At 40.8% G+C, this 25088-nt stretch overlaps 1 protein-coding gene across 4 annotated transcripts in view; it reads right to left on the bottom strand.

Annotated features, from left to right (window-relative positions):
* Cdon (cell adhesion associated, oncogene regulated) overlaps positions 1-20933 on the bottom strand; it is an 85274-nt gene extending 64341 nt beyond the window's left edge. For 2 of the 4 annotated variants that reach the window (XM_051197067.1, XM_051197062.1), the window contains exon 1: positions 20594-20780. The gene's annotated coding sequence lies outside the window, so the exon portion shown is untranslated. Of the gene's footprint in view, positions 1-19594; positions 19617-20593; positions 20781-20803 lie in introns of those variants that run through there. The other 2 variants (XM_051197063.1, XM_051197064.1) reach the window with 2 other exon arrangements.
* Between the last annotated feature and the right edge of the window lie 4155 nt (positions 20934-25088).

Here is a 25088-nt window from a genome sequence, read left to right as displayed (position 1 = left end):
TACAGGGGCCAGCATGAAAGGCAAACATTCCAATGATACTACCTGTTGCAAAACTTTCCTAAAAATTATCTATTGACTTCAGCATCAATGCATAAATGAGGTACAGAAATCATTATTATACCTCTGTTTAACCTCATAAAGTCTCAACTTTAATATCATGATCCAGTAGTTTCATTAATGGATTTTTCAAACACAATCAAGAATATAAAACCATTTAACATACTATAACCACTAATAAATAAACAAACTGTGTTTCTTAGACCAGTATCAGCAATATGAGAGCAAATATAATTCTGAAATTATCATCCACTACTAAGATTTCATAGTTGTCCTGGATCAGGCATGATTTTCATTTGTAGGATATACTTTCACGTGTCTGTATACATAAAAAGTCCTGTGGGTTCTGACTCTTCTTGTCATTCTTGACTTTCATGTATAACATGAAGAGTTTTTGTTTTGTAATGAGGTTTTTGTTTTGTTTGTTTGTTTTTCATACAGGGTTTTTGTTTGTTTTCAGAATAGCAAGAAAGCTGTAAGATTTGGTTGATAGTTTAACTTTTCCAACATCTTTTGGTGCAACCCAATATTTTACAGGTATGTGAAGTGACACACCTTTAATCCCAGGACTAAGGAAGTAGAGACAGAAAGGGATATGATTGAGTGGAGAAACGAACACAGGGTGGGAGGAAACAAGAGAGAGATGCAGTCTAGGCAGTCTGAGGAGCAGTGCAGGCTGAGGAACAGTGCAGTCTAAGCAGTCTGAGGATGCAGTCTGAAGACAGGATCGCCCCTTTGATCTGAACGTTGGTAAAGGTAAGAACTTCTAGTGGTTGGCTGCTTTGCTTCTCTGATCTTTAGCATTAACCCCAACATCTGACTGAGTTTTTATTAAGAACAATTAAAATTCATGCTACAGGTATGAATGGGGCTGAAATTTGTAGACTTGAAACTTGAGTGAGAGAGATGGCTTAGCAGGTAAAGGCAGCTACTACATAAGCATGACAATTTAAGTTTGATGAGTCACTGGAACCCACATAGAGGTCCAAGGAGAAAATAGACTCCACCAAGTCATCCTCTGACCTCCACACACACACATCATGACATGTGTGCTCCAGCATGAATATATCATGTGTATGTTCACGTGCAAACACACACACACACACACACACACCACATTAAATTTTTTTAACTCAAAAGAGGAATAATTTTCAATAATTTTTACAACAGAAAGACTGTTTAGGCTGGTATAACAAAATACTCAGACTGGGTAATCCATAAAGAGCAGGGATCTCTTTGGCTCTCACAGTAATAAAGGCTAGACGTTCAAGAGATCAGTGTAGTATCTGGTGGAGTCTTTGCACTGTCATCCTATGATAGAAAGCAAGACAGCAGGGGAGCAACAGATGCAGTCTGTGTCATCCTCTGAAACCCAAGGTAGTGGTAACTTATACCTACAGGTGGCGTTGGTCCATTTATGAGGACAGAGCTTTCACACATCCAACCACCCATTAGAGAGCTCACTCTCGACGCTCCTGCACTGGAAATTAAGTTTCCAGCAAGTGAGCTCTGAGCAAATATTTAAACCACATCAAGTGGTCAAAGCACCTCAGAAATAAAGGATTGGTAAGGAATGGGGCAATAAAGTAGATAATAAAAGAGACTCTGATTCCTAAAATGCTTGTGGAATTTCAAACATTTTTAATGTTAAAAAAAAAACAAAGGGACAGAATTTCGTTTGTAAATATTTCAAGACAAAATTATTGGTTGGTAATTTAAGCTGATATATTTCCCTTTCCTTAACTATGTTCATGCAGGGACTGGCAAGATGTCTCAGAGGGAAAAGGCACCTGCCTCCAAGCCTGACAACTTGAGTTCAATCCCCACATAGTAGACAACACCCAAAGGTTGTTCCCTGGCCTAGAGGTAGACATTAAGCACATACATAGTCTCATTCTCTGGATGGATGGATGGATGGATGGATGGATGGATGGATGGATGGATGGATGGACAGACAGATAGATGATAGATAGACAGACATAGACAGATAAATAGATGTATTACATAATCTTTAAACAAAACAACAAAAGAATGTTCAAACATGGAATAGTAATTGTGCCCCATTGGATAAAGGCAGTTGCTACATGGCCAGATCACCTGAGTTCAACTCCTGGAACCTGAGTAAAAGTGGAAGGAGACAACCAACCATATGCATACATCACATACAGACATAAATGATTTATTCTTTTATTTATGAAAAAAGAATTTTCAGAAAGAACATTCCCTAACTTGGTGTGGACTAAGAAAAAAAAAATTCACAACTTTCCAGCCTTACTATTCTATAATGAGCATTTTATAGCTGCTGCACTTAAATGAAAAGAGAACACAGAAGTCTGCATGCACCTCTACATGATGGCTTGCCTCATCTTTGGCAGATGCCAGACTCTGCACCTAAAATAGGAGTAGAGAGAAGCCAAAGCCACCAAGACCTTAGCCCTAGAACTGAAGCACAGTGCTTCCACAAACAAGGGATCGAGTAGATCGAGTATATGTATCTACTCATGAAACAAGTAATAGTCCTTGTGTTTTTGTTTGTTTGTTTGTTTGTTTGTTTTAAGCAAGAGACCTGGAGTTCATGGTTTCATTCCAAGAACTTAAACGATGGGATCCCCTTGTTCTGTAAAAGTGGTGCCTACCACTTCACAGTCAAGCCATCAATGAGGCATTCACAGAATTCTGCAAATACTATAGGAAATGTGTAGATAGTGAAAACAAAATTATTTTGGTGTTGTGGAACTTCTCTTTTAAAAGGGAATTACTGAATAAAAGAACATTGCCCATTAGAAAACTACGCAGGTAGGAGAAAGCAAGCTGGATTTAACCCATGCATGCCATAAGCAGGTACCACCTAGAACCACATTCATATATGCAACTAATACAACTAACACATGCTAATAAAGGATATTAAAACAAATGATGTTAGTTTTTAAAATTGAGGGTTGGGGAGAAAAACACTCAAGTATCAAGCTCTCCGGAGATCTACATTTGAAGAGTTTCATCACGCAACAAGCACCTCCTTTTTTTCTGCTGCCTTCACTGCCAACATAAGCAGCTCAGAGGCGAAGCCCAGATGGCAGGTGTGGGCGGTCCAGAACATCAGATATTGTTTTGTTTATCTGAATTACAATCTTTGCTCAAATGGCCTGGAGGTGCAAATAAAACATACTGCTAATTAAAATAACCAGCAGCAGTACTAATAAAACATCTGAAAAGCAACTATTTTATAGAGAGGGGCTTTTTAGGAGCTTGCCTTCCAACCTCAGGGTACAGAACAACCAATATGCCGTTAAAACTAGATGAGCTCTCCCAGTTTCTGCTGGAGAAGAAAAAAAACAACTTAACCCTGGGGCCAGACAGAATCATCATTCATTCTTAACATGCATCTCATTTATGAACAAACACCTAGCCTATGAACTAGCAAAGAAGCCACATCCTAACATCAACAACTGTGTTGATGTCCTGCTGAATTTAGACAACAGCAATACATCCCAGGCTTTGAGATGCTGACAACCAAATTTAAAAAGGAGACACCTGGATGTTGAGAATGTGGGTGGCTGTTTTAGGGTAATCACCTAACATGAACATGGTTGTGGGTTCAGTCCTCGGGACTTCAGAAAATGATGATAGTGAGGGAGAACGGGAGAAATATTTAAAACACCTGTGTCCTATGTATGACTGTCAAAATCTGCCATGTAAGAACATGAGTTTTGTTTTGTTAACTAAGAACTGTTATCTGTTATGACTGTTCCATTCAAATGAGATAAAAAGGCAATTGGGAAGTAATTTCACAAAGAATGTAGCTTCAGAAGCAATCACTTCACATCTTGGCTATTCATTTGTTTCTCATTTTACTCCAGGTTAGTATAAAATTATCACTAAAAACCAAACTGGATTGAAGACCAATGCTAAGAAGCAACTAAAGACTTGGGTTTTCACTGTCTTAAACTGGTATACTTTTAACAGCTAGTTACCACTCTTTATGAAAGGGGTTGCCCTGCTTCCCTCTAGATTCTCAGACCTTCACCCTATGTCAGCACCACTGCTTTTCCTCGATAGAACAGGTCTCTGTCATTCACAAAGAACCAGCCATACCAGAAGCCCCCCCCCCTTCATGATGATTATCTCACCCAGCTGGTCGGTCAAACACTTACCCACAGGGATGTACTATGCCCAACCCAACATTCAGCTCAAGTAAGGTCCTGCTACCCTCTTAACCTCCCTAAACACTGCTCTAAGATTTGGGATTTGATGCTTCCTTTCCTCGACAATGGCCTTGACTTCCATTTTAACCTGACTTCCCATGTATAAAAATTGTAGCTGACACCCTGGCAACGATGGTTCACGTCTTTAATCCCAGCGCTTGGGAGACAAAGGTAGGCAGATTTCTGAGAGTTCAAGGCCAGCCTGGTATAAAGAGCAAGTTCTAGGACAGCCAGTGCTACACAGTGAAACCCTGTCTCCAGGAGGAAAAACAATGTAGCTGAACAGACATCACAAGGGGAAAGGACAGGTCTCACTTTACCTGCCCTGCTATACTATAAGGAAAATGAAGAACCTAGGCTAGATTGTTTCCAGTCACAAATGAGGTTGAGGATGAGCATATGTGAGTAGTCCTTATCCCTTCCACTCACCTGTACATGAAGCTGTCCTAAAAAGTAAAGAGCTTTTAAAACCATTTTCTAGTAGTCCCAGATTATACACTTTGTCAGTTCCATTCTCGAGGAGTTCCCGTGTGTTTTGCTCTGCTCACCACGGGGGAAGCAGCTGTCACAAAGTAAATATGCATAAACTTGATAAATGAATAAACCTATACTGCAAGAACCTCAGCAGTGTTTTCCAAAAATGACACAGTTGACTACTGAGTTCCTATGTTGAAACATTCTGCTAAGCCAACATGAAATAGTTAAAATGGCAAACATTACCAGCAGGCTTTCGAGCCTTGGCATTCATGCCCTCTGACCTGACCAACCACCCAACTCTGTCTTCTCCTAAGGATCCATATTTTCTTCTTTACTTACTCTTATGCCAGTGTTCCCTTATCCACTTTCTACCAAACTTTAAAAAGTCACAGCCAACATTTTCATTATACATAAATTAAGACAGGTGCCAAGAGGGTCCGATTAGCAAAGCAAGTGACAGGGAGCTGAAGGAAGTCCAGAGGCCAGAGTGAGAACAGGATGAAGAGGACCTGTCATCACAGGGCACTTTGAGCCTGAGGAAGAGACTCACCCACCTGAGTCACTAGTCTACAAAGCAGCCACCAGGAGGCTAAGGAACAGTGGTGGATAAACAGACACCTCAACATTAGGATTGGTCCATAAGGCCTTGCTGTCAAACATACACAGTGCATGTGTGATTATCTTTATGTAGATATTTAAGACAGGGCCTGTCAGCACGGGCTAAATAGCAGGATTTGATCACACATGTTGGCCAGGTTTCCTGTAACATACGAACTGTAGTCAAAGTCACAAAGCAGCAAGATGTGGTAAGTCAAAGGACTCTGGAGTAGTGATCCTAGTCCACACCAAGAAGGTGACTGACTCAGCACATAAAATTCCAACCTCAGTAATTCCTAAAATCATCAGGTCAACCTGTCTATTTCTTGCCAACACCTGCTTTTCAGTCTTGACTATAGTAAACATTTAAGGGAAATCAAGTACATTCATTAAACAACCTGCCACAATGGCAACCTCACGTACTTGTACAAGAGAAGATTTAGTTATTTCTTGTCAGTACATGCAGTATCAATTTGATGATCTATTTACATAAACAAACTTTATCTTCATTAGTAGGTATGGAATTAGGATGTTAAAATACTGTATTTAGATCAGAGCTAAAAAAGAAAAAAAAAAAGAAAAGGAAGGAAGGAAGGAAGGAAGAAAGGAAGAAAGGAAGAAAGGAAGGAAGGAAGGAAGAAAGACTCACCTGTTTTGGTCAGTAGTTATTGGTTGGTTTTTATGGTGCTGTAGGTTATTGATGGAGGGGGTAGGGCTACCACACACATTCTCACAAATTTGGGTTAAGAGATGGTGTTAGGAGATGAAGCAAGAATTATATTTTCAAAAATGCAAGATGCGCGCATTCCCTGAGATTATAAATGCTAAAATAATCTTGTAAATGCTACCCAACTCCAAAGCCACAAGACCACCACCCTACAAAAACTATAAATGCAATACAACCAAGCTTTATCCTCTCTTTTATAGGCCCCAATTGGTATATCTTAAAGCCTGTGCATTGTTAGAATTTCAGTACAATGTTTTCTCCAGAGTACAAGTTCAATGCCACTACAAAAATTACTATGCTTCCCTGAAAGCCTAGACTAGTGTGTGTGGTGGAAATGAGGGACGGGGGAGGGTCATCCTTAGCTGGACCCAAACTCTCTAGGCTGAGGAATGCAGGTAGAACGTTTGACACATTCCAGTCACACTGTGTCAACGGGAATGAAACATGGAACCCAGAGGACAGCACAGAGGACAGCAGCTACACTCCATGGCCCAGATATGATATTACAAAAGTCAAGTTGGTTTCTTGTAATTCAGAAGCAAAGAATTGAAAATGCCTTAAAGCCAAACATTTCCAAACTGATTTAATTTTATTAGAAAATGAAGGGGATTTTTTTTTCTTTTTTAGGTTAATCCCATTACACTAAGGAATATATAATATCAAAGCAATCCATGTTAAAGACATTATGCTAGGAATCAGGACCTCAAGTAAAAGACTGAAGGATTGCAGAAAGAAAAAAAAAAAAAAAACTATGGTGCACATGGCACCAGAAACAGCATAAAGTCACATTAACCTACAGACAAAAACTAAGACACTATTGTTCTAAAACCACTTAACTGCCACCTAAGAAACAGTATACATATTAATGCATGTTAACTACGGATAAAATTCTATCAGACAGTTTATACTGGGCAAATACAAGTCAGAATTAGTATTCATTCTTGTTCATCTTTTTATTTTCATATTAAAAATAATAATAACAATAAAATAAAAAAAAACCTTAAACAGCCCAGCATCATCAATCACCAGGAGGGTCTGGTTCTGATATTATATGAGCTCTGTCAGCCTTAATCAAATGGCCTGTCAGATCGTAGCTAAGTAATGACTTGCTTAGGTTAAGCCAGGCCAGAGTTTTCCTTCTGCAGTATATACATCTCTGGAGTGAAAATAAACAACCTCACACCTCGCTCTGGGAGCCTCACTGGGCTGTGATTACAACCCAGCCTTCTCCAACAGAGGAGGAGGGCAACTTCCAGCCCCAAGGATATCTACTTTTCCCTTCTCAATCTGGCCACCAACCATTTTAAACCATGTCACTAAGTAGTTAATGAGTATTTTGATGGTCTACCCCAAAATAATACAAATTAGACATGGTAAAATGCTTCAACACTGACTTTTGCCTTAGCAAGCATTACTGTGATAGAAAACAAAAATAGAAATTATTAACAATTGACCAAAGTAATACTGAATCATTTAAAACCCACAAAGCTTGAAACCCTACCCTCACATAACCAAGAAATGAAAAGTGAAATTTGGTCTCAATATCACTAGTCACATTTCAGATACAAGGAATAACAGAGAATAACCTGTAAAATCAGAGACATAACATATCAACTTAGAGATTGCATTTATTCCATAAGCAAATATACAAAGAAAAAAAAATGAACTTCACTTCTAAAATGTCTCCTTTGTGTTTGCTTTAACTATAACTGGGAAAGCCTTTCATGTTGCACATTCAGCCAAGATAACAATGTAAAAGAATGTCTAAGCATCCAAGTATTTTCTCTGTTCCAAAGAAAAAGAAAGCCAGGATCAGTAACTAGTGGAGGAAATGAAATACAAAACACCAGGGAGTCAATTTTAGCTCAGCAAAATTCATTTCAGTGTTTTCCATTAGGTCGATCGAATCTAGAATGTAGAAATTGTGGTTTAGAATTATCAAAGACAAAAGAAAAACACAGAATTTAACAATTTTCATCTATTACTAAGCACGTACAAATGTGCACTTCTGACCTAAAATAAGTCTTGAGAGCCAGAAATTTCAAATAACACTTTTCCAGCACTCAGTGGGGAGATTTTGAAAGGTCACCTGACTTTGAACTAGATTAAAACTTTCTCATCTGATTCCAGTGCTCATAGATGGCCTTCATGATCTCCTGCTCACAAAAACTTTATTAGCTCATGCATTTCTTGTACAAGAGTGAAGAAAGAAGGCTGTGAAATACTGTGCAAAGTAGAAAGGGCTCTGTAGAGGTTATTTTAGAAATGATCAGCATCAGAAACACAGGACAGGAGAAATGTATTCTATATAAGGAATAAAAAGAACCACAAAACAAGAGTTTGTAATTGCTCAGCAGGGGGACTGAGGGCAGGGTGTCTGTTACTCCTCCTTGGCCTGTCTGTGCATGCAATGCCCAGACTAGGTCAGGGCTTCTCTTCCCAATCTCCTGGAGGCACTATTCTTATAAGTCTGCAGGGCACCCCAACAGACAAGAGACTTGCTTTGCAAAAGCAACACTTCACTCTTTTGTCACCATATTATTTATTGTTAGATTTCCCCAAGTGCACAGGCAGCATTCACTTTAGGTGAATTAACACACAAAAGACGTTAGTATTTCTCAGTGAATGAGAAAGAACCTTTACAAGCAAATGGGGACCTTGTTTGCCTACTAAATGTTAAAGTGCTCCCCACACCGCCTGCCCCAAAACTCCCATTTCAACAAGAAGTGAAAAAAGAATAGCATTTGTACAAATGAACAGTTCAAAACAGTTTCTCACTCTGGGCTGCTGAAGAACTGCAGAATTTTATATGTGGGACCTCCTGGTTTGATTCCATGCCTGCTAACGTCTATAATTCCAACTAGTGAAATATGCTCTCCCTCTCCTCTCTCTCTCTCTCTCTCTCTCTCTGTGTGTGTGTGTGTGTGTGTGTGTGTGTGTGTGTGTGTGTGTGTTCATATACACAGCTGTCTAAGAAAACAAAACCAAATGTTACAGTTTTGCTTACAGGGCTAACCACTTCCTTATCTAGGAAGTAATCTACTATATAATGGGAAGAAAAATCTCAAACTAAGAAGTTCCACACTGATATCCTTTAAGTAACCTTTAAATAATGTTCATGATCATTCATTTCCAAGGGTGGGGGAGGATACATTTGTCTGAACTTGCCAAAAGTTCACATTTTGGAAACCCACTTTGGGAGTTAACTAAAAGATTCCTATTAACATTGGTCATATGCACATAGTCAAATCCCTGAGCTAAAATTTATTTGATGCCACAAAGGCCAGATAGCAAACCTCTGCAAGCTGCATTGTATTATTTAAAACCCCACTGTGGCTGCTGTCATAGCAACAAATGTGAAATTATTCTAAGGCCTAACCACTATTACAATAGTTCTTTTTAAAATACATCCTCAAACACAAAAGAAGTAACAAATCATGACAACTGTGTTTGCCAGCTTCATAGGAGACCATGGGTAATAACCAGTCTTAAAATGACTCAAAATGAACTTCAGCTAGCTAGGAAAGGAAGGAAAAGAATTTAGCTCAAACACATGAGGAAATTGCTATCAAAGACCTATAGATAATGACAATCAAAGCAAGCCTAATACAATTTATTTTAAGGGAGAAATCCAACTAAAACACAAAATAATTTAAAATATTGTAACTAGAGCTTGGAATCAGGGCTGGGGAGAAAATGGATGTTTATTTTTGTTATAACCTCAAAGGGGGCTTTTGTTGTCTTAAGTCCTATTTTTCAACAAATATAAATAAAACCACACCAGCTTAGAAATTAGAGTAAATCCAATCAAAATATAGCTTGAAAATATTAAGGAGATAAACATGTATAGAACTCAGTTAGATGCTTAACCTATCGGTGCCATCTCAGAACAAATGTGCTTCTCAATACAGAACAATGTGCATTTGCTTCTGCATTGTTATCTATGGCTTTAAAGGAAGACTCAACAACTCCTTTAAAATGGAATCTTGGAGTCCCCAGAAATCCCACCATTCAGGAGAAGATGGGAGAATTGCTGCAAGACAAAGGCTAGCCTGGTATACAACGAGGTGCTGTCTGGAAAATAGCTGGCCAGCAGTTCAGCCAGCAGAGGTGTTTGCACACGGGCCTGAAGACCTGAGTTCAATCCTAAATCCCACAAGGTTGGAGATGATAACAAACTCCTGAGTGTTGCTCTCTGCCTCCATGCATTCCACGGACATGGCTCATGGCTCATGTATATCTGAAAACACACACACACACACACACACACACCAAGTAAATGCTGTGATAACTGAATAATAAAATGACAATCAAGCAGCAGGATGTACCTGTGAGGTAAGTCATGGGCGCAGCACAGTAGTAAGCCTACAGTGTGGTTCCACTCACATTTTTAAAGCTATTACACACTTAAAATTTTCCATTTGCAATTTCATAGTCCCAAGGTTTACTGAAGATAAAGCTCAGATGCTAGAATGCCAACAAATGAAAATCATTTCCATTAACACACTCAGCCTTCACCCCCTACTCATCATCTCACACAGTCACCAAGTTCTCAAGCTGCACGCTACAGAATGTTGAGCCATGAGGAGGGTTTACTATGGCTACCTCCTGCCCTCCAAGTCTCCATCATGACAGGATCTGGGTACTACTGACACACAGGTGAGCAATAAGTACTAGTCAAGCTAAAACTGCTCACTCCCTAGTTTTTATGCTTGTAATTCACCATGTTGTTATTTTATTATACATACTCCCTGAGGCCAAAAGCAGGAAAAGAAGCCAAAAGAAATGGGCAGGGAGGAAACGTTTCCTCCCCAGATCATGATGCCTTTTTTCTTTTTATTGGACCTAAAAGGGCTGCCAAGTTCTGATGTCACTAGAGTAATCTCATGGCCTGATAAAAGTAGCATTTTATCCACTAAACATTCTTTTCCCTTGCCAATTTTACCTCCAGCCAGGCGATGTGTACAATTACTCACTGAACAGATACCAAATTATTATAAAATAGAGAATACTAATTACTGTTATTCTGATACCACAAAAGCCCAATAACTGTCAGAAATTTCCCTGGCAAAGAGACAGAAGCCAGAACGTATTTTTTAGTATTTACATACTCAAGGGAACCCCTGTAATAATAACCAGTTAGAACACAAACAAGCAAAACATGACCTCAGCTCCCTAGGCACTAATGATGTTACACAGAATAAAAATATATTTTAAATACATAAAATAGTTGAACTATTCAAAATGCCTGGCATGCATCAGAGTACCAGGTATATTTTGTTGTTTTCTGAAACTTTCTTTGATTTTTCATAATTAGGAGCTATGTGATCTTGCCACTGAAAATCTATGATTTCACTTGATTTTTATAAGAAAAACTGTGTGTTGAGATCACTGAAGGATCTAGAGGAAAGAGCCTATATCTCACTACTCCTTGTGCTCTGCCTAACTGCTCAACTGTTCCTCTCCACTAACACAAAATGCCTCAGAAAACAAGGGAGAAAGACTCACTTTGGCACACTGACTTCAGAGGTTTCAGACCATGGTAGCCAGCTCAACCTCCACAGGCCTGAGGTGAGACAGAACATCATGACAGTGGATGTCCATGGTGCAGGAGGCTACTGACCTCTCAGCAGCCAGGAAGCAGGGAGAGAGAGCAAAGCAGATCCCAAGAACTCCATTCTTCAAAGGCATGTCCCAGCGACCCACGTTCCTCCAACTAGACCCTGCCTCCTCACAGCCCAGTCTGTAGGAACCCGTTCATGAATTAACCTACTGATAAAGTTAGCTTCCTCACAATCCAATCAAACCTTCAACACATGAATTTAGGGTGGAGGGCACATTTTAGATCCCAACCCTAACAAACAACACATGGAAGCTCATTCGAAAGCGAAAATCTTGGCTTCTACCCATCGTACCAGACTAGAATTTACACTTTAACATTCTCCCAAGAATTCAAATGTACATCAGGGTTTTCAAGGCATTTTAGTGTTACACAATTAGTATGCTGAGAATGGGAGATGGTGAGGGGAATCTACATTGTCCTCAATAGTACAAATTTGACAGAGCTGGATACAATTATGACATTATAAGTGTTCAGAGATATGTTCCTAGCCTGAAAGAAACACCAAGCTGGGGACAGAGCTCAGTTGGTAGCATTTGCCTAGTACACATACAGCCCTAAGTTCTATCCTTAGAACCCCACAAAGCAGGCATAGTAGCTCATACCTAGAATTCTCCCACTTGGGAGATGGAGGCAGGAGAGCCAGAAGTTTAAGAGTTTGAAGCCAGCCTAGGCCACAAGAGACCCTAGCTCAAAGGGGGGATGGGGAGAGAAACTGAAGCATGGTGTACTCACACAGTGCAAATCTGGGGATGGCATAAGCACTGGGGGTGCATCTGATCTTGTACACCCCCACCCCGCAAAAGATCCAAGCACTGGGACCATGGCTCAGTGGTAGAACATTAGCTTAGTGTATATGGGGCCCTAGGGTCAACCCCCTAGTACAACAAATAAAGTTTTAAGGGGCTGGAGAGTTGGATCACTGCTCTCACAGAGGACCTGTTTGGTTCCCAGAACTCTTGTTAGGCAGCTCACAACCACTTGTAACTTCAGCTCCAGGGTAGCTGATGTTTTCCTCTGTCTAGCTGCACTCATGTGCATATATCCACTCATAATTAAAATAAGACACATAATTAAAATAAAGAGAAACATAAAAATGTCAGAGACTTGAGATTTTTATGGGGAGTGGCACATGATCAGACTTAGGTTTGAAGAACATCATTACTCAGGCAAAGGATGGATGCTTTGGAAGACAGGAACACAGGGATGACTTAGCTGTTAAGAAATGCTCACGGAGTTTATTTCTTTTGAGGTTTTTAATTTTGGGGAGTCCCCTCACATTTCTTATTCCCCCTCTTGAGTTTTGAAATGGAAGCTGGATAAATAAGGCAACAGCCATAGAGGAAGAGAATGACCAAGACCTGCTTCTAGGAGAGGAGGGAGGGCACACATAGATATGGGGCGGTAGGTACTTGGGCTGGATGGCTCAGCAGGTTAAACAGCTGTCACGGAAGCCTTGTGACCAAAGTCCTGCCCAGTAATCCACAGCCGTACATATCATATCACACACACTCATACACACACATACACATACACACTCTCTCTCATACACACCCAAACACACACACTCACACACACTCACACACACAAATACAATCACACACACAAGTACACTCACACACACAAACACACACACGCATACACATTCTCTCTCACACACACACACAAACACACTCACACACTCACACACACTCACACACAGACATACTCACAAATATACACACACACATAAATGATAATAATAAATTAAATTTTAAAATGGTAAAAACTAAACATACTTTCCTGCTTCATAAGAAAGAGTATTACTTTGATAACTCAGGATCACACAGTACTGCAACTATTCTAAACACCAATTATTATATAAAATGCTATTTTGTAGATAAAAGTGTATCCCAGACCAATCCCAGATAGTCTGTTGTTGTTAAGTCACTGGTGTTAGCCTTTCTCCATCTATGAGTTTTTCTCTCTCTTGAAACTGAAGTTTAGAAAAGTTTGGATGACAGAAAGACAAAAGGAGTATTTGATACTCTCTACATCTAATTTGTAGGAACAAATGAATAATAACTAGCCTGACAGAAATTTTATACTTACCAAGTACCATCATTTCTGATACTGATAAATCCAACTATTAGAAAAACCCATTTTATCTCCATTTTTGTTTTGTTTTTAAAGACAGTATTTCACTATGTAGCCTAGGCTGACTTGCAGGTGTATACCATGATCTTGGCTCCGTATTCTCCCTTACAATAATTTTTTTTAAAAAAACAGAAAGAATAACTGATATAATGGTTATTAATGAATTAGGAATTGTACTTAAAATGCAAAGAGCGGGTCAAGTAGAAACAGCCTCCAATTTTAACCAAGAGTTAGATTGGGAATATGTACTTATTTGCATACAGGACACATTTTTCGTCCTTTGGAATTATGCTATGACAGGTATGTGACCTGGATACAACATGAAAACCTATTTCATAGAACCTTGGCACTTCCACAAAGGCCCTTAGAGGTTACTGGTCCAGTCTCTCACCCACAGATGAGATTCTGACACATCGTCACTGGCAAATACCATTAAAACAGTCCAGAAGGACTCACAGCCTTTCAAAGATCACGACCTTGCATGAGGTGGCTCCACTTGTTGGACAGTTCTTTCCTTTGGGACATAATCTGCATCTACAAGTGCCCCTACAGAACAAAAGATGTAGGCTGGAGAAAGAGTTCAGTAGTAAGAACACTTGCTCTTGCAGAGGACCTGGGTTTGTCCCAGTATTCACATGGTAGTTCCAAACTGTTGGTACTCCAGTTAAAAGATCTGACAAACTCTTCTGAGGGCACATACATACATGCAAGCAAAAACTCATACCCCAAAACAAGTAAGTCTAAAACATATTTTGTTTTTAAATGAGTCACAAATGGCCACTGCAACTGTCCCTACATCTAATGACATCCTGGCCCCAACAGGCTCCTTGGGAGTCAGGGGGACCCTTTCCTACCCATGGCTGTCCGTGAAAAATGATCTGTGTCATGGAGCTATGAGTAGAAAGATTTAATAAACTCACAAATGCTGAAAGAAAAAAAAATAATGTCTCCTGAGGAAAAATATGGCTAATGTCCAAGCAAAACATCCAGAAAACCTTCGTCAACATGTCAAAATAGTACAAGTTATTCATCTCAACTATAGTCCCCTGTAATTTTGAAAAAAGCAAAACTTCATATCCATCGTTATCACTTTGTTTTGTGTTTTACTGCTTGTGAGATAAATTTCATTCCCCATATTAAGGAATTTCAAAAAGCACAAACAGAGGTTCTCAATGTACGGCAGTTGTTCAGGCAGAGGGTAAAACTCTCCACACAACAGAAGTGTGTGGCCTTGTTCCTCAAAGTCTCCTAGACCATAACATCTTAGTCCTGATGTCCTCAATTTTTGATATTTTTTAAATTAAAAAAAAAAGTATCTGTACACAAAAACGCATGTATGTATGTGCATATGTATGTATAAACATTCTGCAGTTATATTTTCAACTCAAAAAAACAGGACACTACAGTTGAGTTTGTGGTTATTTCTAAGGTTAGTTCTAATTATTGTGCTTAATCCTGAACATGAAGATGATACTCTATCTCATATACCCCTTTCGAGTATTGTGAAGCTCCTTCCTTTACTTCATAAAACACAAACAGGAAATAAATGTATTATCAGAGGATTTATAAGGAATTGAAAATAAAGGTAAATTAATTACCTCCAACTCAGTTTTACATTTAAAAAAAATGATGTCGTGGTTATTTTTTCTAAAATAGCCACTGATATTTGGTTTTCTAGAAAAACATAAAGAAATGTTATTTTTCTTCTACCAATGATCATATACTCTATGAGGCAACAAAATAAATTTCAAGACACAAAAAAGACTCTAACAACTTTAAAAGCATGAATAAGTACTGCACACAATAGCATAGATAAACTGCACAGGTACAAGAATACAGCCACTGTATGACTCTATTTTACCAAGTTCAAGATCATGCAAGACTGATCAGATAGTTGTTGCCTGTGGGAAGAGAGGAAGGTTGAGGAAGAGCACCAAGGAGCCTTCCCTTGCAAAAGAAATGCAACTGGACTCACTAATGGTGGCACAGGTGTGTGCTGACCTAACTATTCATTCACTGCTCACTGCATACAGGGGCATACACTCTAGTGCATATCTTTGCCCAAATTGGAAAAGGCTCCACACATTATTACCAAATGCTTTCTAAGTTTCAACTGGAAATTTAAGAAAATTTTAACAGATCAAGTTGTAGCAATTACAGGGGACACATTGTTACAAACTTCCATTCCTCCTTACTTAGAACTTGAAAGGAATCACTTTTGGACCAAAGTAACACACTAATAGGCACAGGAGGAATCAATAAAAATAAAAGCAGCTAACACTGACAGAAGTTTTACTATCTGCCAAATGTTTCACTTTCATTAACTCATTTAATTCCACAGTGGGGAGATATTCTACCCATTTAATCCCCATTTTACAGATAAAGGATCCAAGAGTAGGTCAAGATCATTGTTCAAGCTCACATAAACAATAAGAGGAGTAGCTGACATTGTATGTCAACGTCTCAATTCAATCTCTATTACCATAACATTAAAATAAAAATCAGCACACAGCTTCAAGCAAGAAATATGAGCAGAATGTGTAACCCAAGGTCAATAATGTAAATAGCACATACGTTTTCTCTCTATTAACAGGCACACCCTTGGCATCCAAGAAGCTCCTACTCACATTCCAATTCACATGCAGCACAACAAAATGTTATATAAAGGGTTTTTTTTATTTGTTTATTTGTTTTTAATTATCTCTGGCCATCAAAAGATATTACACAGTAACTAAACAGTTAAGGAAGACTTCAGAGTTAATCTTCATCTTAAAGGAAAATAATTAAACATATTCTCAAAGGGGGTTCTTTACATCTTAAACATGTATAGTGAGAACCTGATACAGTACTACATGGGAATGGGAAGAAAAGAACTGCACCATCTACATGGTTTTAGTTAGCAATAAAATATATCACAGCAGCCATCAAACATGCCGCTGCATTCGACGTGAGCTGAAACTGTTCACATTGTGATTCAGTCTGGGAAGATGAAAAGCAATTAACAATACCACCCACAAACCCCAACCCATCCTCCGTGAAAAGTACACAAGAAGTGAACAAGGCTAGTACTCTGAAGAAAAAAAAAAATGTTTCCAAACTATACCGAGGGCAGAGGAAAAGGAAACAGAAGGAGACACACCAATGCTTCTCCACAAGTCTGCTCTAGAAATTCTGCAGAATGTTTTTAGAAATTATATTTTCATTTACTTGGGGCTGCTGGCAAGTCTGCAGAGCAATGGCTCAAAATACTGGAGAGCCAACAGAAGTCCTTAAAATGCTAGCAGAAAAGAGACAAAATGAATTTAAATTCTATAAAAAGAAAAAACAGAACAAGATCAGATGGAAACAAAGGTATAAACTAAAATACGCCTATTCCAAACAAGCATTTCATTTCTGTACAGGCAATCGACGTGTCATAAAAGCCTGATTTGCTCTCAAATTCTAAGTCATTACACAATATACCAGCCCCTTACAGGCAAAAGCACACTGTAACACAATTTCACATATTTATCCAAAGGCCATTCAAAGAAAACTTACCAAGGCTGCAAACGTCTGTATGTCTGTGCTCAGAGGGAGAGCAGGGAGAGCAGAGCAGCTCTCTGTACTTACACTAGGGTTCGCTTCAGTGCTAAGAGCGCATCAACACAGCCCTGCCTGTAATAAAGTCCCCCACCAGCAGTCCGCCTTTGGGCTGGGCTTTTCTCTTACAAGATAAGCTGTTAAGTCATGCCTTGATTTTAAATCTGCTAACATATGGAGCCTTCTAATGCAGCCTGCTCTCCAGCCCCTCTACTCCCCCTCCCCATCACTACTCAGCTCCACTCCCTCTCCGCACATACACATACACACATACAAAAAAGGCACTGCAGGGCAGAAATTCCTCAGGTGCTCGCTAATGGAATTCCCAGGGTCTAGGAGCCGCTTCGGGGATCAAGAGATCTCACAGCCCCTGCTGGGGTAAGGAGCAGCGAGTCTGTTCCATTTAATCAAATACAGAATGAATTTTCAGCTCTATTCACTAGCTTGTCTCCAGGGCTCTCAAAAGGCACCAGGCAGCTAGAATCACACACATGTGGCTCTTTTAGGCAAGTATAATTAGTTTGATTTTAAAAAGCCACATTAATAATATCACCTCAGGACCATTATTCAGGGGACAGATGACAATGATACTGTATGTTTTAAGCCTGACAATGGAGGGAAAGTGCACAAACAATGAGAGAAAACTTGAAGGATTTTTTTTTAAGGAAAAAAAACCCACAGCTTTTCATTTCAATGCAACCCAGTATTTTAAAAGTGACATTAAGTATATTCTTGTGTACTACCCCTTAATTTTAACAATAAACAAATACAGCTCTCCCCTCCTGTGCATAGCGGGTGCATGCTACCTACACAATAAAAATTTATCCCATGGAGTGTTTGAATACAATGTAAAAGTGTAAATAAAAACAATGTAACCTTTTTTTAATTCAATCTAGGTGAGTAAATCTCTTGGGGGGAAAAAGCATCAGTCAAAAGTAAACAAATAAAAGAACACAATGTTTAAAAAAAAAATTCCTTCAAAGCAGTACAGTTAGCAGCCAGACTCCAAATTCCCATTTTAATTAGTTTGTATTAAGATCATTAAGCTAAAGAAAGCCTACCTGTAGGTAATACATTCACACTTCTAATGTACTGTCCTAGCTATAATTCTGTACCACAGAGATGCTGATCACATGTTAACTAATAACTCACATTAAAACAATAAATTTTCCAATTCATATCTTTTATCATTTTTATTCCTCCCTTGATTTCACAACGATAATGTTTAACTCCTGAAATCACTTCCCCAGTATTTTACTTAGAAACATTCACCAAATTTTAGTCTACATGTTCACAAAAGAAACATCTCCAGAGAAGAAAAACCCTACTGTCATTTTAAAAAAAAGAAAGAAACGGTATGAGAACCACAAGAGCATGCACACAAAACAGAAAACAAGAGGAAAGACAGAACCAGCTATTACATTTTACCTGGCCTTTGTGGAGGACCACCCTATGACACAAGGTCCTATGGCTGGGCACTCCTCTATATATGCCCTGATGATGGGGGAGGGTCCTATCTTAAAGTGAAGTTAATGCTTTTCACAAAAAACATCAAGCCACCTGCAAAACCTGAGATACAGGAAACAACCCACTCAAGTTAGATCAGTGTTTGTCAAGTCCTTGGATTCTTTGCACTGCTTGAAAGTACTGTTTAAGTACTTTGCACAGGAGAGGCTGATGAGAACCACAGCAGTCAATCAAAGCATCCCAAGTGAGTTACTACACAAACAATAGCACAGCACCTCTTAGTGACTGGTTTTCCTAGGTGATTAAACTATTCAAAGAAAGGCTTCCCAAATACTGTAACCGAGTTTTTGAAAGAAAGTTAAACAATATACATTTGTGTGTTTTATAGAAATAAAAACGTTTCTCTTTTACACACTGTCAAACACACACCCAAGGCACGCTTTACAAAATGAAACAGGTTTTCTCCATCCTTCTCATATAACTTAAAGCATGCAGTAATTTATTTCAACATGTGCTTAACAGACTACAGTATTCAATGCCTCTCCAAGTTTCTAAGAATTCTTTCAAGTTCAACACTAATTTAAAATTCCCAGAAAAAAAAAAATCAGACGATTTTTCTCTCGTCCTATCCTAAAAGTTAAACTATCCATATCCCACAATTTAATCTGTAAGTAGACTGGAAAGGAAGAGTTATAAAAATGTAACTAGAATTATATTAAAAAATAAAGGCACCTCTTCTCCAGCCCCCTTCCCACCTCCTTCTGGCAGACAGTCCTTGAGCTATGGCAAACGTCCACTGGGAATCCGAGGGGTATGGTATCAGTGAGGCGTGGACTCTGAATTCACTCAACCCCTTTCATCATTCCTGGCACTGGCCTGAGACCAAATCTCACATTACCTTTTAGTCCAACCTCCTGTTCCCCAAGGTGTCTGATTAAGGACACAAAGGCTGGCTTTCTGTTAACGAGGCTCCCTAAATTCGACAGCCCAACTAGGGAGCAACCTGCCCTTAAAACACCTGCCACCCTCTGTGGCCCCCAAGAGGAAAAGCAGGCATTCTGTGAAGAGTTCTTTCTCGAGAGCCTTCCACCTGATTTGGTGGGGTTAGAGAGAACAATGAAGCGAAGGGCAAGGAAGTCTATCTATCCCCCTCGGTGATTTATTACTGAAATGCCTAAAAGTGGAGAGAAAGCAACAAAGGTCTGAAGCTGCAGGCTGAAATAAATAGCGATGTATTTAAAGTATTTAGTAAATGATAATGCGAGCCGCAGAAAGCTTTACAGAAGAGAAGGAAAAATACACTCCCTGGGGCTGGGAAGTCACTGAGTCTGTGAAGGCAGAGAAAGATACATTGTGCAGGAAATTTCTCTTGCTTCTCCCTAGACATAAATCACTGTCTCTCCCCGGCACTCTACTGGGATGGAGAGGGGAGACAGAGTTGGCTCTTGGGAGCAGCGCTGGCGCCCTCTGCTAAGCCGCATCCCACCTGCCCTGGCAGATCTCCGAAGACCTCAGCGTGTCACTGACACCTCACCCCGCCTCCTCCTGCGAGGTGGCTCCAAGCGCCCTAGGAAGCGGCGGTGAGCCGGCTGCGGGGCATCCCTCAGCAGCCCTTCCACCCCGGACCCCTTGCATCCTGAGGGCAAGCTGGCCTCCGCTTCCCCAGGACCTCCCGCTCCCCAGCCGCGACCCCGGGCCACCCTTGGGGACCCTGCCGCGGGACCCCCGCACCTCTCCGCAGGGCTGGCTAAGCCCCCAGACCTCCTGCGCGGCAGCCGGCTCCGAGAGCCACCCCCAGGTCATCCCCCCGCGCGCTGGCGGCGGCGGCGGTGGCTGCGATCCGAACGGGCCCCTCCATGCACCGGGCAGGGCGGCCGGAGGGTGCGGCGCCTCACACGCGGGGCGGGGGCGCTGGGGCGGCGCGAGGTCCCCGTCTCGTACAGAGCCGCGCGAGCCGGGCACCCGGGCTCCGGGAGGGGAGCAGGGGGCGGAGTCCCGGGGCGCGCCCCCGCGGCCGCGCTCCTCCCCGCGGAGCGCGCGGACGCCCGGCACCAGAGCCGAGGGAGGAGGGCACCGGCGGAGACAGAGGCGGGGCCGTAGAGGCCGGGACTCCCCGGCCCGCGCCCCGCCGCGGGGTGCGCGCGCAGCCTGCCAGATCAGCGGCGGGCAGGGCCGTACCACTACTCCGAGGGGGGACGCCCCGCGCGCTGGAACCTGCGCGCCACTTGTCCGCCCGCTCCGCACCGACACCCCCTCGGGCAAGTGCGGGTGAAGCCTCGGGTGTTGCAGACCCGGTGAGGACGAGCTGCTTAGGCGAGAGACGGAGGTGCCCGTCAGGTCTGCACTCACTCTCCCCTCACCTTCGCTCGCCCCAGAGAGGCGGCATTCCTGCCCGGTGCGCCCCACAGCACGTTCCCGGTTCCCGCCCAGGCCCCGCCCCGCCCTACCCCGCTCGCTTACCTTTTGAGGAGCCACCTAGAACTGCTCTTCTCTAGTGACCCTGTGGTTGCGATTTAACCACGTAGCCTTTGCCTTTTCACAACTCCCTAGGTTCAAGTCCTTAGCTTCTTTTGATTCCCCAGCTCACCCACGCTGCCTCCACTGGTGCAGGTGACAACATTCTGAGAAATTTGGAAAGGCTCAGTGTCGCCTGGCGCCAAGCATCTTGCCTTTTGGCCCTGCAATCTTCTCAACTCATCCCTTGGACCTGCCTCCAAATTATGCTCAGTGAATATTAGTAGGGTAAAAAGAAAAAGAGGGAAACAATTCCTCATTGTGATATTCTTTGAAAAGTACCTGCCACTCATTGAGCATCCTGGGATTGTAACTTTTAATAATAATAGTTATTATTATTAGTTTCTTTCTTTTAACCCTATGGACATTACTATTAATTTAAAAAGGCTTTTGATGATGATACTTGGTGGTCACAGCTACTCTTTACTGAGCTTCAAAAGAATACACCTTACCTTTTTGCTTTAGTTGGTGTGCAGAGTATTTCCGAATACCTTGGAGAAGAAAATCAGTATAAAAAAAGAAAGAAAGCTTTAAATCTGGCTTGCCCTCCTTTGTTCCATATTTTTAAGTTATTCAGGCAAGATATAGAAAAAGATATTTTTATTCAGCAAAGACACCTTCCTATAGAAAAAAAAAATAAGATTTAACAGACATAAATTTTGTGCACATGGAGTAGAAGTCTAGCGGCATTCTAAAGATGCCTCTGCATTCCTTAGATACCCGGCCCTACTACAAACACTTCCAGCTTCTTCTTTGGGGGTTCAGTTGACTTTGGGCATCTCCCTGCTAAATCTAATAGTGCTACTCAAATATCACTATACCTAATGTTATTCAGAATCATCCCTGAGAAACTTGTAAGTCAGATTCCTCTTCGACTGCCTATTTGTAAATTGGACAAATCATCTCAGATGCAAAATGGTTTTTCATTAATGAATCACTTGTTCGACATGTGGTTAAAATTAGTAAGTACTTACTCTATACCACCAGTAGACACAGGAGTACATAGAAAAATATTACATATCTCAAGCTTCAGAGAACTTACAATTATACCAGGCTTTCTCTTCTTTTGGGCCACCAACCAGCTCCCAAATCATGACACAGCAACTTGAAAATTTTGAATGCTCTTAGGCTTCTCTCTGCTTAGCTCTTTTAAATTAACCTGTTTCTTTTTGTCTACCTTTTGCCTTGGGATTTTTAGTTTTCTTTCCTTCTGTATGTCTTACTTTCACTGCTTCTAGTGTCTTGCTGGCTGGTGGCTGCCTGGTTTCTTGCTCCAAGGTTGTTCCTCTCTCCTTCATTCTTTCCTCTCTTCTCTCATTCTCCTCAAGCCTAGATTTCCTACTTATTCTCTCTGCCTGGCAGCCATTCCTGGCTAGCTATTGGCCATTCAGCTTTTTATCAGATCAATCAGGTGCCTTAGGCAGGCAAGGTGAAGCAAATGCAACACATCTTTACATAATTAAACAAATGCAGCACAAACAAATGAAGGACACAGGCCTTCCAGGCATTGGAGAACTAGTGCAAGGTTTGGAGTGGGTGAGAGATATAATACAACTGTATTTAGAACAGTCATAGCATAGATACAAGAATAGATTTGAGGGAGTTTGAAAGCTCCCTGCTGTGGTATGAGTGTACCCCAAGGTTTTATGTGTTATAATTTAATCCCTGTTGTGAGGTATGAGAATAAAAAATTATTATAGCTGGTATTTCCAGGTAGAATCTTTGGAGAGTGATTAGGATTGAATACTATCCTGATGACTATGAAAGAAGAGGGAGACCAGAAAGACAAGTACACATATATTTCTGTCTTTGACTACATAATGATTTGTGCCATGTCAGGACCCCACCTGATGAAGCCCTTACCCCAATGTTTCTCCACCTTCCTAATGCTGTGACACTTTAATACAATTTGTCATGTTGTGGTGACCCCCAACCATAAAATTGTCCCATTGCTACTTCATACCTGTAATTTTGCTACTGTTATGAACCACAATATAAATACCTGTGTTTTTGATGGTTTTAGGAGACCTCTGTGAAAAGGTCATTTGACCCCCCAAAGAGATTACAACCCACAGGTTGAGAACTGCTACCTTAGACCTCACACTCTAAAACCTTGAGCCAAAACATGCAGTCTGTGGTTCTTTGTTATTAGCAATATTAACAAAGGTGAATGACTCTGCTGCTTTGGGACTAGCCAGGCAATTCAAATCAGAAGCAGAGGCTTGTAAATAGACTCATTCCACTTGTGCCTGCTAGGCCACATGACCCAGTGGCCTGAAAATAGTGCTACCAGCCAGGAGTCAAACATTCAAGCGCCAGACCTTGTAGAACACATTTAACATTCAAATCATAACCCTGGAACCACCAAGCACAAGTTTCTACTGGGTGGAGAAATCCAAGCTGGACATGAGTTTGAAAGTGATGAGTATGTGTTAGTAATTTTATTATGAAAAAAGAAGAAGAAGAACTTAATTAACCAACTTTTAAAGGAGGGGGCAGTTCATTTGGTTCACATGGTTTGAATGAGAATAGCACCCATAGGCTCCTGTGTTTGCATCCTTGGTTCCCAGTTGGTGGAACTGTTTGAGAAGGATTAGGAGGTGTGGCCTTGTTGGAAGAGGTGTGTCACTGGGCTTTGAAGTTATAAAAACTATACCTCTCTCTGCCTCCTGTTTGTGGATCTAGATGAGACTGTTCAGCTGGTGATTGCCCCACCATCATAGACGCTAAACCAGTGGTTCTCATCCTGTGGGTGGCGACCCCTTTGGGAGTTGAATGACCCTTCCATAGGGGTTGCATATCAGATATGCTGAATATCAGATATTTTCATTACTATCCATAACAGTATCAAAATTACAGTTAATAGAGAGGAGGAGGGAAGGGGGATGTGGAAAAATGTATAGCTCATTTTTTTTAAAAATGGCAGAAAATTAGAGTTATAAAGTAGCAATGAAACAATTTTATGGTCGGGGGTCACCAAAGCATGAGGAACTGTATTAAAAGGTCACAGTACTAGGAAGGTTGAGAACCACTTCTCTAAACCTTTGACACCATAAGCCCAATTAAATACTTCATTTAAGTTGCCTAGGCCATGGTGTTTTGTCACCATGAATGAAGTAACTATGATTTCATCAATGGACTTGTGCCAGGGCGGCACATTTCATGGGTCAAGATGCAAAAGAGGAAAGAGAAGGCTCTAGGGTTCCAGATTTTCTTTAAAGATTTGCTCCAGTGATGGAAAACCTGTCGATTCTTAAGGATGCTACTACCTCTATCCAGTTTGCAGCAAGTGTAGGGTAGTATTTACATCATAAAAGTTGAAGAGACCACTTAGGAGTGATATGGAGCTGTAAAAAGTTCTTTAAGCCTCCAGTGTCTAAAAACCCCCTAATGAATTTAAAGTAGAGGTGTTTGATGAACTCATGCTGTGGGAATAATGTTTGAGGAAGGTGTCAAAGGCTCAGATTATTCATTCGGGAAAGTAATAGTCGAAACATGAAATCTGAAAATCATTCACAGGATTGGCTACTGATGCTGAGGCTGTAGCTACTGTTGAGAAGTGTGCATTTGCAGTCTGTTTGACTGTGTGAGTTTTCTTAGTCAAAGTAACTATTCAGGCAGAGAAAACGTAGCATTCCAAATTTGGAGTTTTGCTGAGGGGTATGTACGAAGAGAACATTGCAGAGAAATGGCAAGAAACTAATTAAATCAT

This window comes from Phodopus roborovskii, unplaced genomic scaffold (genome assembly GCF_943737965.1).
Source record: "Phodopus roborovskii unplaced genomic scaffold, PHOROB, whole genome shotgun sequence".
Lineage (NCBI taxonomy): Eukaryota > Metazoa > Chordata > Mammalia > Rodentia > Cricetidae > Phodopus > Phodopus roborovskii.
The sequence above is the reverse complement of the archived record's forward strand: the minus strand, read 5'-3'. Positions and strand labels throughout refer to the sequence as shown.